General features: G+C 39.9%; 1 protein-coding gene across 1 annotated transcript in view; it reads right to left on the bottom strand.

Moving 5' to 3' along the window:
* The window catches only part of LOC126482971 (protein suppressor of hairy wing-like), a 53,685-nt gene that overhangs the window by 22,545 nt on the left and 13,476 nt on the right, over positions 1–17,664 (bottom strand). The gene's annotated exons all lie outside the window — the stretch shown is intronic.

Genomic DNA, 17,664 nt, shown 5'->3' with positions numbered 1-17,664 from the left:
ACACAAAAATTGCTGAGCTGTGGAAATAAAGTTAATAAATACAATCTTTTTCATCATTTTATCATTACTGGAAAGAAACGAACACACTTCGTACACCATGATCACAGTGAAGACATTTTCATCATTCTGATCTAACTGGTTTTAACAGTCATAGGCTGCCATAATCTAATCTTAAGCAACTTGCTATAAAATTGTCATGTTACACTACATGAAATCAACATGGCAATTTTATAACAAGTTCTATAATATCAGTTGATGGCAGTACAAGACTGTTGAAACCGGTCATCTTGGAACAATAAAACTGTCTACACTGCAATCACAGTGTATGAAGTGTGTTCATTTGCAACCATACCGATTGCCCACAGAACATCAAGTGTACTTTATATTACTGGAAAGAACACAATCAGCTTTCATTACTCATATTGCAGCAAGAAAAATCAGTACCCAAACAAAACTTACACCTCCAGCCCATCCTCCAAAAAATTACCAGCACAAGTTCTGTGCTCTAGTTATCATATTGAAGATTTAGCTGTACTAATTTTGTCAATAGTAGGAAACAATGTATTAATTTATACCTGACTGGTCACATGTGTTGGGGTAAATTCATTACAATGAATGTTTGGAAACAAGAAATATGAATTTGCATAGCTGTTATGATTAATTTGTAACCAGTTACAATTTATTCTTGGGAAATTGCCTGATAGTTTTATATATATAATAGAGGGAAACATTCCACGTGGGAAAAATATATCTAAAAACAAAGATGATGTGACTTACCAAACGAAAGTGCTGGCAGGTTGATAGACACACAAACAAACACAAACATACACACAAAATTCAAGCTTTTGCAACCAACGGTTGCTTCATCAGGAAAGAGGGAAGGCGAGGGTAAGGCGAAAGGATGTGGGTTTTAAGGGAGAGCGTAAGGAGTCATTCCAATCCCGGGAGCGGAAAGACTTACCTTAGGGGGAAAAAAGGGACAGGTATACGCGCGCGCGCGCGCGCGCGCGCGCGCGCGCGCGCGCGCGCGCGCGCGCGCGCACACACACACACACACACACACACACACACACACACACACACACACACACACACACACACACACACACACACACACACACACACAAGCAGACATTTGTAAAGGCAAATGATCTTGCCTTTACAAATGTCTGCTTGTGTCTGTGTATGTGCAGATGGATATGTGTGTGTGTGCGAGTGTATACCTGTCCTTTTTTCCCCCTAAGGTAAGTCTTTCCGCTCCCGGGATTGGAATGACTCCTTACCCTCTCCCTTAAAACCCACATCCTTTCGCCTTTCCCTCTCCTTCCCTCTTTCCTGATGAAGCAACCGTTGGTTGCAAAAGCTTGAATTTTGTGTTTGTTTGTGTGTCTATCAACCTGCCAGCACTTTCGTTTGGTAAGTCACATCATCTTTATATATATATATATATCGACTCGAGGCAGCCGTACGAAGCACACAGCCATGCCGTACCGTCGTAGAAGATACAGGAGGAGGAGCACACTTCCAGTGTACAAGACAGTGGATACATTTTCAATTACACCAAATGAGACTGGTCAACAGGAGTTACTGCAACGACCTATTACTTTTGTTGGTTGCAAGATTCAATTTTCTTGTACTACAACAGAAGTAGTTAGTGGCAATGCATGGTTAACAATTGCTGTTGTTAGAGGTACTGACAAAGCTCTTGAAGGATTGGAAGCCTATAATGAGAGGGACATTATTTCTTATCGCACTTTTCCAGTTGGAGTTATACCTAACCGTAATTATGGAACATGTGTTGTTACAACAGACAAGCCATTTTCACTTTACACAAGGAATCGTCGGAGGATTAATGCAGATGAGAAGATAAATGTTTGGTGCAAACTGTCTGGTGTTTTAACTAACATCATCTTTGTTTTTATATATATATAAAAAACAAAGATGATGTGACTTACCAAACGAAAGCGCTGGCATGTCGATAGACACACAAACAAACACAAACATACACACAAAAGTCAAGCTTTCGCAACAAACTGTTGCCTCATCAGGAAAGAGGGAAGGAGAGGGAAAGACGAAAGGAAGTGGGTTTTAAGGGAGAAAAAACCCACTTCCTTTCGTCTTTCCCTCTCCTTCCCTCTTTCCTGATGAGGCAACAGTTTGTTGCGAAAGCTTGAATTTTGTGTGTATGTTTGTGTGTCTATCGAGGTGCCAGCGCTTTCGTTTGGTAAGTCACATCATCTTTGTTTTTAGATATATTTTTCCCATGTGGAATGTTTCCCTCAATTTCCCTCAAGTCATCCGCTCATCAGTGCAATATTGAGAAAAGTGCTTTTGTTAACACTACGTCCATTCTTCAGATTAAACTTTTGTAAATTCTGTGAAAACAGTCATGGGATTTCTCCTAATATCATGTCGGACCTCCTTTCGCCCGGCTTAGTGCAGCAACATGATACGGCATGGACTCAACAAAACGTTGGAAGTCCGCTGCAGAAATATTGAGCCATGCTGCCTCTACGGCAGTCCATAATTGCAAAAGTATTGCCACTGCAGGACTTTGTGCACAAACTGACCTCTCAATTATGTCCCATAAATGTTCAGTGGGATTCACGTCAGGCAATCTGGGTGGCCAAATCATTCACCCGCATTGTCCAGAATGTTTTCCAAACCAATCATGAACTATTGTAGCCCGGTGACATGGAGCAATGTCATCCATAAAACTTCCATCATTGTTTGGGAACATGAACATGAATAGGCAAAAATGGTCTCCAAGTAGCTGAACATAACCATTTCCACTCAATGATCAGTTCAGCTGACCTAGAGGACCCAGTCCACTTCAGGTAAACACAGCCCACACCTTTACAGAGCAACCACCAGCTTGTACAGTGCCTCGTTGATAAGCTGGGTTCATGGCATTGTGGCGTCTGCACCACACTTTAACACTACCACCAGGTCCTACCAACTGAAATCTGGACTCACCTGACCAGGCCATGGTCTTCCTGATGCCTATGGTCCAAGCAATAAGGCCACAAGCCCAGGAGAGGTGTTGCAGGCGACGTCATGCTGTTAGCAAAGGCACTCGCACCAGTCGTCTGTTACCATAGCCCAATAATGCCAAATTTCACCACCCTGTCCTAACAGACACATTCGTTGTACGTCCCTCATTTATTTCTGCAGTTATTTCACATGGTGTTGCTTGTCTGTAAGCAGTGACAACCCTATGCAAATGCCGCTTCTCTCGGTCATTAGCTGACGGCCATTGGCCACTGTGTTATCCATGGTGAGAGGTAATGCCTGAAATCTGGTATTCTCGGCACACTCTTGACACTGTGGATCTCGGAATACTGATTTCTCTAATGATTTCCAAAATGGAATGTCCTGTATGCCTAGTTCCAACTATCAATCCACATTCAAAGTCTGTTAACTCCCATCACGCTACCACAATCACGTTGGATCCTTTTGATATGAATCGCCTTGGTATAAATGACAGCTCTGCCAAAGCACTGCCCTTTTATATCTTATGTACACAATACGAGCCTCATTTGTACAAATGTATTGCTATCTGATGACTTTTGTCACCTCAGCTTAATGCCTCTTAACATCCATACTGCCATGGGTGATAAATGTGGATGCTGCCACAAATTGGTTAGTGAGGGATGTTCTGTGAGAACTGTAAATTCTGGTTCCATAAGGGTGAATGTAGTGGAGTAGACAAGAAACTGTCTAAGAAGGATCTACAATGGACATCTAGGATTCACAGCAGAGAGAGAAAAATAGAAGCAGAATCTGAGGCAATGAAATTTGAATTATGGCAGTTAAACGGAGACAAAGACACTGGAATGTGTGAAAAAGTAACAGGTAAAAGGCAAAGAGGATTTACTTTGCAGAGCTTGTTCAGTGTCAGATCGAATAATAAACATGACCAGTTATCTGAGACAGGAGACGAAAAGCCTGATTCAACAGCAGATGAAAATAGTAAGCAGCTGAAGAAGATTTCAGCTAGACTGGAAATAAATAACATACGGAAAGAGAGAGGTGTAGGCAAAAAGAGCAGGAAATATTAGGATCAGAGTTCCAGATCACAAGTATTGTGTAGCTAAGTGTGAGTCTCGGTCAGGTGATAGAGGACATTAAGGCATTAACTACGGATCTGAATGAGGATGACCAAGCAGCACTGGTATTGGGGGAGCAAGTAAACAGCCTGGCCAGGAATGTGAGGTATAGCATCAGGAGTAATTTGCACGCAGTAGGAGCAGTAACTCTGCACACAAATGTTGGTACTGTTGAGGTTCTTCAGCAGCACGATTAGTCTTGGCTTAAAAAAGCTTATGAGCCTAGCGAACAAAAACAAACTTATTGACTATCACATCAGATTTGTGACTGGATTCAGGACTTTCTTGTAAGCAGAGCTCAACACGTAGCTCTTAACTGAATAATTTAGTTGGTGCAAGAGTGTTACGGAGATGCTCAACAATGGAGATGTTCAGCAAACCCCAGTGGTAAACACTATAAGTGACGAGTCGTGTATCACGAAGAGATTTACTACGGAAATTCTGAGAGCGTACATTCTGGGAAAAGTTGAGCAACATATTACTTCCTCTCACACATCTCATCAAATGATCATGAGAAAATCAGAGAAATCAGAGATCATGCAGAGGTTCGCCAACAATTATTCTTCCCACATACCATTCACAAATGGAATAGGGAAGGGGGATGAAGACAGCAGTACCAGGAATACACTATGCCATACACTGTTAAATGGCCTGCAGAGTACAGACAAAGACATAACGGAACTGAGAGGGTTGCTCCAGGCTTCAAAGAGTGCTCACATTTCACTGCCACAGTAGATGGTATAGAGGGACGGAAATACACAAAGCAGGGCCTACAACTTAATAGGAAGGGGAGAAACATGTTAGCTGAAGGAACATGGTGAGCCACAAATGTAAATGACAGAATTCCTTCAATTCCTGGTGTGAGAGGGGCTCTTTTTAAGGTTAAATTCTTCACCCAGTCATGCCATACTGAAAGAGATTAAGATAACCTAATAAACATTCACTCATCCATCCATCCATCCACAAATCCCATCGTAAAGGAGAGTTTGCGTGGATTTGGAACAAGCCGAGTTATAAATTATCAGTCAGAATTAACAATTGGTGGCTGCTTCTGCAAACTATACTAGCAACAAATTATGACTAGTGCCAATCTACCCAGGGTAATAATTATGAGAATTACTTCTACATCACTTTATGTATGTGTATTACAAGGAAAACAGCTATCTGTACTTTGAAAAAATCCACTGATCCTTCTCTTATACTCCTAAAATAATGTTTTTATCTAATCCTTCTAGCACTGTATTTATGTAACTTTAAACACATCAGTTGTCTGTACACCAGCAAGATCAAGATATAGTTAACATAAATACTAGAGTTCCAGGGTATTTACGCCATTGAGTCCAAATATTCTCATAAATAGTAGGGGGCTGTTAATGAGGTAATTTTTTACTTTGTTTCTGAATATTCAGAAATTTTCAATTTCCTGCCTGATGCCTACTGGCAACATGCTGCAGACTTTTGCATCACAGTGTAAAACTCTATACTGAATCCTAGAGAGTGATGCACAGCCTGTATGAAAATTATTTTTACTTCTAATGTTGTGGTCATGAATTGAAGGGTTCATCTTAAATTCACTTTTCTTATTAACCATAAATGCCATTACGAAGTATATGTACTGGTACATAAGTGTAAAAATCACTAAGGTCCTGAAAAGGCTTCTTCAACATGTTCGATTATTAATTTTACAAAACATTCTTATTCCATGCTTCTGTAGGATACAAACTTTTTTTCACCTTATTTGCACTGCCTCAGAATACAAAGGCACAGGGCAACACTGAGTGAAAATACACTAGCAATACTGCCTGCAGGTCAACACAGTCAGAGAACTGAAGTTTTTGGTTAATTTATCTACATGAGGGTGACACATCAGTTTATTATCTAGCTGGGTACCTAGGGACTTCACTTGTGGAGCCTCATTCATTGTCTGCCCATTGACCTCTACTTCTGGTACCTGTAAGCAAAATTTACTTGCTTGAAATCACTTCTTGAGTTTATAAAAGATCAAAGGTTAGGCGGTATGGTGTGACCGACACCCCCGGGATAACAAGGCCGTCCAGCAGTGTTAGTGACGTCACACTAAGCGGCCCATAGCCGACGCAGCAGTCCACGGACACCTCCGTACAGACGCGCCTGATGCTAACGATCTTCTGTCCGTCATTCAGAAAGGAGCGAACTATGATTCGAACCAAATACCAAATTATATATATTCTTGTAAACAGCATAAAGGTTCATAACGAAATACCGATTACATATACGGGCAGGAATAGGTTCCAGAACTCCTCTGAAATGTGTTTATCTTCAGTACCAGAATGAACATCAAATTGTCAGGCTTTCTAAATAGAAAAGCACTTTGTTAGTAACAGACAGCAATAATGAGACTTGCAGTTGGTGATTTCTATGTGGAAAAGCTGTAGAGAGATTGAAAATGGTAAGTAAAGAGAGCCTCAGCCTTTTGCTCACATTCTTACATGTAACGCACTTGGTTGTTTTTCATTTCCTTACCTTTCATAACATTTTTAATATTGTTTCAAGAAGTGTATCTTCAATAGCAGAGTGAACTTCAAATTGTCAGGCTTTTCTTAAAGGGAAGAGCAGTCCCTTAGTATCACAGTGCAAGACAGAATCTTGTGTTCAGTGATGTCTATGTTAAAAGGAGAATATTTGATATCTATCTTTCGTTTCCATTCTTTATTACTGGGGATACACTTGTAAAAATTCTTGAAAAGAGCTGTCACCATGAACATATGAGTAAATTCACAATAGTCATGTGTTTTATGAGATAAAGCGAACTCTTGTTACCTTATTGTAAACGAAAGTTGTGAGGGTTTCGCTATGTATGACAGTGTTTAAGATAATTTACTTTCAGTGTAATAGCTTGAAAATGTTAAGTCCTGCTGTCAGTTGGCATTTGTCACCACCTGTATGCAAGCTTTAAAGATAAATAGTGTTCTGACAAATATAAAATAGTGGCAAAGTTCCTCAATCGATTAAACTTATTCCTGCCCGTATATGTAATCGGTATTTCGTTATGAACCTTTATGCTGTTTACAAGAATATATATAATTTGGTATTTGGTTCGAATCATAGTTCGCTCCTTTCTGAATGACGGACAGAAGATCGTTAGCATCAGGCGCGTCTGTACGGAGGTGTCCGTGGACTGCTGCGTCGGCTATGGGCCGCTTAGTGTGACGTCACTAACACTGCTGGACGGCCTTGTTATCCCGGGGGTATCGGTGTGCCCCAGTTGTAAGGCTGTTCCATTATTCTCCTGCCTGTATCTGTTATGTATATGCTTGGGCTCTTTATCAATCTTGTACTTGCACCATCAGAAAAAGTCCACCAATGTAAGTGGTACATAATTTATGTAAACCAATAACAGGAACAGGTCACCACTGAACTTTGTGGCTCACAACATTTAATGTTTTTCCACTCTGAATTTAATCTTACTTTCTGTGCAAGGGGAAGATTTTTGAATGACATACCATTTCAGTGTTCCTAGTACAATTTTGTGCTTGCAAAAATGCCAACAGGGTAGCTTTTGTTGTTTAGTTCTACTAGAATTGAGTTTTAGAAACCATTTTTTGCTTGCTCAGTAGAGAAGCCCTTACAAAAGCAAAAGTAACCTGTAGTTAAAAGATTATTTTCATCAAGACAGTTAAGTAAAGCTTCTCAAAGAATTCTGAGAACCCAGGAAGTAAGGAGTTGAGTCTATAATTAGAATTCAGATGCTTGTCTCCTGTTTTATAAAGAGTGTTGCTTCTGCAAACTTCGTTCACCAGGAAATACATCTAAACTCAGTGACTGGTTGGCACTGTTGAGTCAGCACAAGATTTTAGTACTTTGGCTGAGATACAACATAGCCAGTAGAGTTACTGCCCCCCCCTTTTTTTTTTTTTTTTTTTAGCTAATGATTCTTGTGATGCTTCTAAGAGGTGATTTAACAAAATTAATGTCTGGTGGTGGAGTGGGCAATGACAGTCCAAACAAATCTAATAGAGCCACCAGAAGTAGGAAAATTAATTTACTAGCTGCTGATTTGCGTTCCATATTATCTGTCTCTCTGTCATGAAGGAGTTTGCTTTACTGAGTTTATTCCTTTCATCCCTAATAATGCACCAAATTTCTTTGCCTTGCTCTTGTAGTTTTGAAATTTTTGTGCTAGGATGCAAAAATCTATTTGATGTAGTTTGCCTGTCGGAGCACCAACTGGAAAAATGAATAGAAATTTAAATTCTGAAGATTATAAATTAGTAGCTTTCTAAAGCAGAAGCAATATGGAGAAAGGAGGAGTTGTTCAAATGGTTCAAATGGCTCTGAGCACTATGGGACTCAACTGCTGAGGTCATTAGTCCCCTAGAACTTAGAACTACTTAAACCTAACTAACCTAAGGACATCACAAACATCCATGCCCGAGGCAGGATTCGAACCTGCGACCGTAGCGGTCTTGCGGTTCCAGACTGCAGCGCCTTTAACCGCACGGCCACTTCGGCCGGCAGGAGGAGTTGTCATCAAAACTATAGACACAAGTAGTTTTTGTGCACAACACCACATGGAAGTTTGTGCATGTGAAAACATACTGGCTAATATCACAAGTGTTACACTCTCCAGATTCCCACAGGGACATTTTCAGAATTTCTCAGAAATAATAATTTGTGATGATTTCAATATTAATTTTTTAAAGCAGTATGAGCAAAACAGGATAAGGTAGTTTTTCTTAACACTTGCAGTTAATCTCAGTTGTAAACTATCCCATCAGAAAAGACAAAACTTTTGTATGTGAGGCCATAGTCAATGAAGTACATGTCAACCAAGTTTTAAATGAGTTACCAGGCCATGATGCCCAACTAGCCATAACAGACAACATGATGCATGCAAATTGGGTGTTAACTAGGAAAACCACTAGAATAGCCAAAAAGCTCACAACAGACACCTTTAGAACAAATCTGCAAATCATGAGATGGATTGAGACGTATGATACCAAGGATGTGAATTGTAAATTTAATGCATTTCTAAGAAAATTTATCTCTGTCTTTAACAGCAGTTTCCCTACAACAACTATCAAATATGACATTAGTAGTGGTGTATTACAGAAATAGTGGATAACAGGCAGCATTAAAGTACCATCTAGCAGAAAGAGAGGACTGACTAACACAGTCATAAAATGCACAAATGTGCAATTGCTTCCTTATTATATGAGGTATTATTGAGAAGAGTTCTAAAAAATCAGAAAGCTTGCATGTCACATCAGAGCTTAGGAGAGTCTACCAAGGAACAAGATCATCTAGAAATTAAAGATAATAAAGAGATCTACATCTACACACATATGCCGTAAGCCACCATACATCGTCTGGCAGTGAGTATCTTGTACCACTGCTACTCGGCTTTCCTGTTCCACTTGCAAATTGAGGGAAAAATGACAGTCTATATCCTTCCATATAAGCCATGATTTCTCTTACCTTGTATACATGGACCTACAAAATGTACAATGGTGGCAGTAGAACCACAGTCAACTGCAAATGCTCATTTTCTGAATTTTCCAACAATGTTTCATAACAAGAAAGTCATCTTCCATCCAGGCATTCCCATTTGAGTTTACGAAGAATCTCCATAATACTTACAGGTTGATCAAAACTGCAGGCAACAAATCAAGTAACGTGCCTCTAAATAGCTTCAATATCTTCCTTTAATCCTAACCAGTGGTGATCCCAAACACTGAAGCAGTACTTGAGAATGGATCACCCTAGTGTTCTATAGGCAATTTCCTTTACAGACAAGCTACACTTTACTAAAATTCTCCCAATAAGCCAAAGTCTGCCTTTTACTTTCCCTGCAACCAACCTTATATGCTCACTCCATTCCATTTTCGTTGTGTCATTAACACCTCGATGTTTAATCATTGTGACAGTGTGAAGCATTGACCAATGACGTATTTGGACATTATAGGGTTTTTAATCCTACTCATATACTTTAATTTACATTTTTCTACAATTTAAACCAAGCTGCCATTCATCAAGCCAATTAGAAATTCTGTCTGTTATCCTGCATACTTCAACAGCCACACAGTGACAACAATTTTCCATACACTACAGCACCATCAGGGAACAGTTGCAGTATGCTATTCACCCTATCTGTCAGCTCATTTATGTGTATAGTGAACAAGTGGGTGTATCACATTTCCCTGTGACAGTCCTGATGATGTCCTGGGCTCTGATGAATACTCACCATCCCAGACAAAATACTGAGTTCTATTACATACCAAGTTTTGCATATGTAAGGAGCTATTCCATAGGCTTGGGCCTTCATTAAAAGGTCTGCAGTGGAGCTCTGTGTCAAACACTTTCTGGAAATCTAGGAATATGGAATTTGCACGTTAGCCTTCATCCACAGTTTGCAAGACACCATGCAAGAAAAGAGGACAAGCCAAGCTTTGTACAAGCAGTGCTTTCTAAAGCCATACTGATTTGTGTAAAGAAGTTCTAATATAACTTACAAGATTATTAGAAATTTTGCAGCAAACCAATGTTAATGATATTGGTTTGTAATTTCATGGGTCCAATCTTTTCCCTTCTTATATACAGGAATCATCTCTGCATTTTTCTAGCTGTTTGAGACTTTGTGCAGCACAAGAAATTCATGACAAATGCAAGCTTAGTAAGAGGCCAATGCCAAAGAGTACTGCTTGTAAAATCAAAGTGGGATTCCATCCTGACTTGGTGACTTATTGGTTTTCTAATTTTTCTATTGCTTCTCAACTCCAGGGATGCCTATTCCTACGTCCTCCATACTGTCTTTGTAGTGGTCAGATGATGGTATGCCTGTATAATCCTACTGCATGAATGGCTCTTTAAATGCGAAATTTAAAACTTCAGCTTTCCTTTTGTTATATTCTACTGCCACACTGGACTGATCGATGAGTGAGTGGATAGGAGCCACCAACAGGCTCAATGATTTTGTGTAGTAATAGAATTTTCTTGTGTTTTCACCAAGTACACTCACTAACATATGACGGTGAAAGGTACTGTGTGCTTCAAGCATCAATCTTTTTACAGATGCATGAATTTCTACTAACTTTTTCCTGTAAATATTTCTGCATACTGTTTTGAACTGAGATTGCAATAATTTCTGCTTCCTAAGCATTTTTTCCGAATTTTGTTATTACACGATGATGAGCCTTTTCCATATTTAATTCACTTACTTAGCACACTATTTTTCAGGACGTGATATAACAATAAGTTTGAACTTTGTCCATGATTCTTGTATCTTCATGATATTTGGAGTAAATGATGCCCATTCATTGTCTAAGTCTGATGCTGACAATGGCTTATCTGTTATTTCCAAAATAAAAACTCTCCTAACCTTCTTGAGGGATTTAGGAACTTCAGTAACCATCATCATTGTGGTGACATCATGATCACTAATCCCTGTCTCTATACTGTCACTGCTGATAAGATCAGGCCTGTTTGTAGCTACAAAGTCTAAAACATATCCATCAAGTGTGGGTTGTCGAACTAGCTGCTCACAAGACAGTTTATGGAAAATGTATTTAGAAGCAGTGCACAAGACTGCTGTTCATACCACCTTCAAGAAACCAAAGACACCCCAGTCTATACTTAGCAGATTAAAGTTGCCCTCAACTAATACTGCACAATTGGTGTACTTCAATACTACTGAGCATAGGCTTTCTTTAAACAATTCTAAAACTATAACGACCCAAGTGGGTGGACAGTAAAAAAAATCCAACAATTACACTGAATTCACCTAGGCTGCTTACTTGCACCCTTCACAGCCAGTCTCAGTTTCAACCTCAATAAACACAACATACCTCAATAGACACACCATTTTGTCGACTGCAATGAACACTCCCCCTCCTCTGACTTCTGACATATTTTTGATATACATTCTATGCCTCATTAAATATAGTCAGAGCTTTTTACTTTGAGTTTCATCCAGCTTTCTATTCTGCATACAAGCAAACACAACAGCTTCCCACGAGCACAGTAAATTTAGGAGCTTGGATATGAGGGATTAAGAAATTTGGTGTTAAAATTTTGGCATTCGAAGCACCTTTATTTTGTACAAAATCTAATGTCACTCTGCTTGTCGACAGGTGAGCATTCATCAGATGATCTCAAAATTTTGCTTAGCCTAAAAAAAACACACGAGCACTCCACAAGTACTGCACTATCCAAGTAGTAGCTTCCTTCGTGTAGTACACCCCTGACCTATAAGAGGGAGTCCTACGATCCTTCACCCCAAAACACAGGTCCAGAAATCAGCAGCCAAGACTGTTAAACAACTAATGGAGACTCTGGTTGAAACCCTTCATTCAACTCCAAACCAAAGGCCCCCTGTCATTTCCAGGTACAATACTGCAAACTGTAAGCTCTGTTTGCACCCTGCTAGCAAGGCCACTGCTCTTCACCATTTCTGCCAGTCACCTGTAGAACTGGAGGATGGCCTCAGAACCCAAGCAACAGACATCAGTGGTGCCAACATAAGCCACAACTTGTAGATGACTACACCCTGCATACTCGACAGCTGTAGGCAAGTCCTCCCCCAAATCTCGGATGAGGCCTCCTGGCAGACATAGCAAGTGCACCTGCAAACATGTTGCAATCTGCCATTCACTCTGTGTGTGTGCTGCTAAATGTACAGTACATTGGTACAGCTACCCCACAAAGGGTTGTTGAAAGATGCCTAAGCAGCAGAGTCTGTGGCTGCTACAAGTGACACATGAGGAGTTCTATTTAATGCACCAATTTCTCAGCTGCTGCTACAACCCAAGAAAGCAGCCTGCAGATGACTGACCACAGCCAACAGTGCCTTCATCTGTTTGCAAACAGCAGCTATGACCTACTGTGTCTGGACATGGCATGCACACTCCCTATTCATCTTACTGCTGAAATTCGAATGAAGACAGTATGTACAAAAAAAGATGAAAATGAACCCCTCTATCTTGTAGGCAAAAGATTTTCATGGCCCAACTCATTAAAAATACTACAAACAGAGGCTATTAGAGAGCAATGAGCATGCCACCACAAGTTTGCTGCACGCTGGCATACAAGCGAAAGACCTATTCTTCTGGCAGTTAATGAACAGAGACTTGAACCTGACAAGGAAATACGAGTCTGGTTGGTTATGTCACTACATTAAAACTATGTGACTCTGGTGCTAAACTACAAGCTACAAAGAACAGAAAAAAATCCCTGCTGTTTTTCACACATTGATTTGCAAAACCAAATTTCTTAAGATCACAACCACAAACTACTAGAAAGCATTGACACTACGTCACTGAATACTGGGGCAAAAAAGGGCCAATTATATCAAACACAGAGTAAATTTCTTTAACTGTCACTCTCTAACTGTAACTGAGAAACTCAAAGTCCACTCAAAAATGAAAAGCATTGCAGTATTTGTGACAATCAGTATCTTAAGTATTTGATCAATTCAAGAGAACCCTAACACTTCCAGGAAAATTATGTGAATAATTAACTCTCTTAAAAGTAAAAATTCTCGTGGGATTGATAAACTGCAAGTAAAATATTGAAAGCATGTTCTTCCCATATAGTTACTGTACTTAGCCATACATTTAATTCACTGTTTCAGCCAAGACTCTTCCCAAATTAAAATATATAATTATTAATAACCTCTTTAAAAAAGATATGGTAGTAGGATAGATATTAATAACTATCCAACCCTTTCACTAATAATGTTCTCAAAAGTTTTGGTAAAGATAATGTATTTCAGAATGGCTGAGCATACCTTCAAATATAAGGTCTGGATTCCAGAAAGGTTATTCCACTGATCATGTCACCTACCATTTCACCGACTGTGCATTAAAATACCTGCATGACAAGATTTGAATTACAGGGATTTTTGTTTAGCTAAGGAATTTACAGTGCAAATTACAACTTTTTTTCTTTTAGAAATTTATAGTTTATAGCTTGCAAGATACCAAGATTAAGAGGTTCAATTCGTATTTAAATGAGAGGAGTCAGAGGGTCATGTTACAAGATCATGATGAATTTTCTTCTGAGTGGGTATAAATTATTACTAGTGTTACAAAGGGTTCAATTCTGAGATTGGATTGGATTGTTTGGAGGAAGAGACCAAACAGCGAGGTCATTGGTCTCAATTCTGAGACCATTACTGTTCTTGCTATATGTAAATGACTATCCTACACTGATAAAGTAGAAATAGCACTCTTTGTTGCTGATGTTTACATAGCTACAGTATCAAAAGGAGCCATAAATAACATATTCAAAAGTATTATTGGTTGATTCTTTGTAAAAGTCTATCACTTAACTTAGAAAAAAAAAAAACAAAGATTGTTCAGTTTTGTAACAGGTGAGATGTATCATCAGCAAGGACAACAAAGTACGTTGCAAATGAAGTATGTAAAATCAATTCTTTAAAATTCGTGGTGTGCATACTGATCAGAATTTAGTTGGTAATCACATATTGCAGATTTTCTCAAGTACTTGAGTTCAGCAACATTTGCTCTACATGCAGTTCTTGATTATGGTGATGAAAGCAGCAGAAAATTAGTTAACTTTGCATATTTTCATCCATTGATATCATATGAAATACTTTTCTACAGCATTTCCACACCAAGAAACAATGTGTTCATTGCACAGAAATGTGCTGTAAGGTTAACCTCTGGGGCACATCCTCAAAAATTATGTATGCAACTTTTCAAAAAATTAGGCATACTAATAACAGCCACACTATACAATTACTCATTCATAAAGTTGTTGCAAAGAATTAGGCACAACTTGAAAAAGAATGCTACAACACTCATAACAACAGAAACTAAATAGGCTTGACTATCCACAATGCAAACTTACTCTAGCACAGAGAGGAGCAAAGTATGAGAGGGTAAAAAAACACTCCACAAAACAGTTAAAGGGTCACTTTTTCAAACCCTGAAACTGTCTCCCATTGTGATGCAGTAGTTTGTAATTTGGTTCAAAGGTGGCTACAACCATCCACTGTATTGATGGAATCGTGTGCCATCCTGTGATGTCACCCTTGGGTTCGACAATGCTTCAAACAGCAAGGTGAGTTGTAAAACTGGTTCATTATTTTATGGTGGGACCAAATTTTACCACAATTCTGACAAATGCCATCAAGGATGTGTCACATGATGAGAAGCACATCACTTCCCCCTTACTCCTATTTCAACCCTTCATTTGATGTCGCTGTAGTGGGCATCAGAAACATGATGCCCACTGTTGAAATCATGTGGTTTTCGTATGTGTAACCCTGGAGAACAATTCAGGCACACCGCTGCTCAGAACTGATATGAAAAGACCACAGGAGGTAGCATAATTGCGGCAGTGAGACTGTCCCTTCCCTTTGGGCATTGATTGCCACCTATTTTGTGGTCCAAAATGACAGTTTGCAGTAGTATGACTTCCTTGAAAACCTGTGACTTCCTACATGATTCAACCCTTCTCTAAGGTCATCATGGGCCAGAAACCCCACTGAACAGGACTTTACTCTTTTGGAATGTAGTGAGACCACAATTTTTGCTCTGATGTAGGGTAGCACCACTGGGGGCAGTTCAAAACAATTCTATGAAATGTGGATATGATCTGAAGCAGCAAAGGGTGCTTATGCTTTTCAAGCCTTTCGTTTTGTGCCGTTCTGTGGGTGTGATCATGAGGGGGGAAGGGGTGACATTGAGACATGCATGGATAAAACAGCAAACAATCCCTCTAAGACTGCCCAGTTTGATATCACCCTCACAGGCATCTGCGCACTCTCTTAAGTACATTAAAAATGTATCTATACAGAGACAATCCCATGTCAGATTTTAGGTGCCTGCAAGCAGGCTATGCTGCTACTCTAGCCTTTGCTAGTGGACAAGTAGAATCAGAGGGGTGTAATGGGGTTGTCTACCTGCAGATGCCTAGGATTCTGTCACAGGTTTGTCTCTGTGTCTCTGTACATTTTTAAAATGCTCAACAAAAGTGTGCAGGGGACACCTAGGTTGTTGCTGACTGGGAGGATCTTAGAGAGGTCCTTTACTGATTTATTCAATGTGTGTCAGTGCCCCCTCCTCACACACAAACACACACACATGATCATGGCATGGAGGATGCAGAACAGGAGGGCGGGAAAAGCATAAGCATCCTTCGCTGCTTCAGATCACATTCAGATTCCATTGAATGGTTTTAAACTGCCCCTAGTGGTTCCACCCTGTATACCAGAGCAACAATATTGTGGTTACATTACACTCCAAAAGAGTGCCATTATTTTCAATGGGGTTGCTGGCCCACAATGTCCTTAGAGACAGGATGAATCATCCAGGGAGTGCCAGCAGCATCACAGGTTGTCAAGAATGTCACCCTGTCACTCATTGTGCCACAAACTGTCGTTTATGACCACAAAATGGGTGGAATCAATGCCCAGAAGAAAGGAGCAGTCTCACTGATCCCTTTAGGCCATGGCCTGAGGCCTTTTTTTCACCTCAATTCTGAGCAGCAGTGCATTGAATTGTTCTCCTTGGTTACCCACAAGAAAACTGCACAATTTCAACAGTGGCCATCACGGTTTTGTCACCCATCACTGTGTCGTCAAAAGAAGGGGTGAAATGTGGGTAAGAGATGTGCGATGACCTTCCCATTGTGTGACACATCCTTTGTGGCATTTGTCAGAATGGTGGTACAGTTTGGTGCAAATTTGTCATCGTTAACCCACCTTACAACTCACTTGAACTTCTGAGTTCTGGGCTTTCTTTCGCATGAGTTGCGTCAATACAAAGGACTGTCATAGCCACATTTGAACCAAATTACAAACTTCTGCATTACAATGTGAGACAATTTCAATATTTAGAAAAAGTGATCATGAACTGTATTGTGCAGTTTATTGAACCACTCTCCTTGTATATTAATGAAGGTCTCCCAGAAATTTCCTTTTATAAAGAAATGGAAATTATTTCTGCATGACAATTTCTGTTATTCCATGAATGAATTTTTGCACAGACAGTATGTACGTGGTTTGGTTACATTTACCATATTTTGTTTTAGATTAATGTTTTAAAAAACAGTTACAGTATAGCTCCTTTTCAACGAATCTCTGGGGTCCCAAATACTTCTTTCCTTAAGCAGGGATTTTCCTTAAATTGGGGCTTTGTCTATGATTGTGGAATTAGTGATCCAGAATTGCTATTCAAGTATGTTTAGACAGACACTGTCATCCCAGCTGGTACACGTTTGTTAGAATTAATTCATTTATGCTCAAAGAGGCAAAGTAGATCCTGACAGTATCAATTCCTTGCACAGCAGCTGCAAAACTTGGCGCACAGTCATTCCCCCTTTTCTTCTTCTTTGCTGTCACTATCACGTCCTAGTGGTTGGTTGGTTGGTTGTTTTGGGGAAGGAGACCAGACAGCGTGGTTATCGGTCTCATCGGATTAGGGAAGGATGGGGAGGGAAGTCGGCCGTGCCCTTTCAGAGGAACCATCCCGGCATTTGCCTGGAGTGATTTAGGGAAATCACGGAAAACCTAAATCAGGATGGCCGGACGCGGGATTGAACCGTCGTCCTC

Source organism: Schistocerca serialis, chromosome 1 (genome assembly GCF_023864345.2).
Source record: "Schistocerca serialis cubense isolate TAMUIC-IGC-003099 chromosome 1, iqSchSeri2.2, whole genome shotgun sequence".
NCBI classification, from domain to species: Eukaryota; Metazoa; Arthropoda; class Insecta; order Orthoptera; family Acrididae; genus Schistocerca; species Schistocerca serialis.
This window is presented reverse-complemented; position numbering and strand designations above follow the sequence as displayed.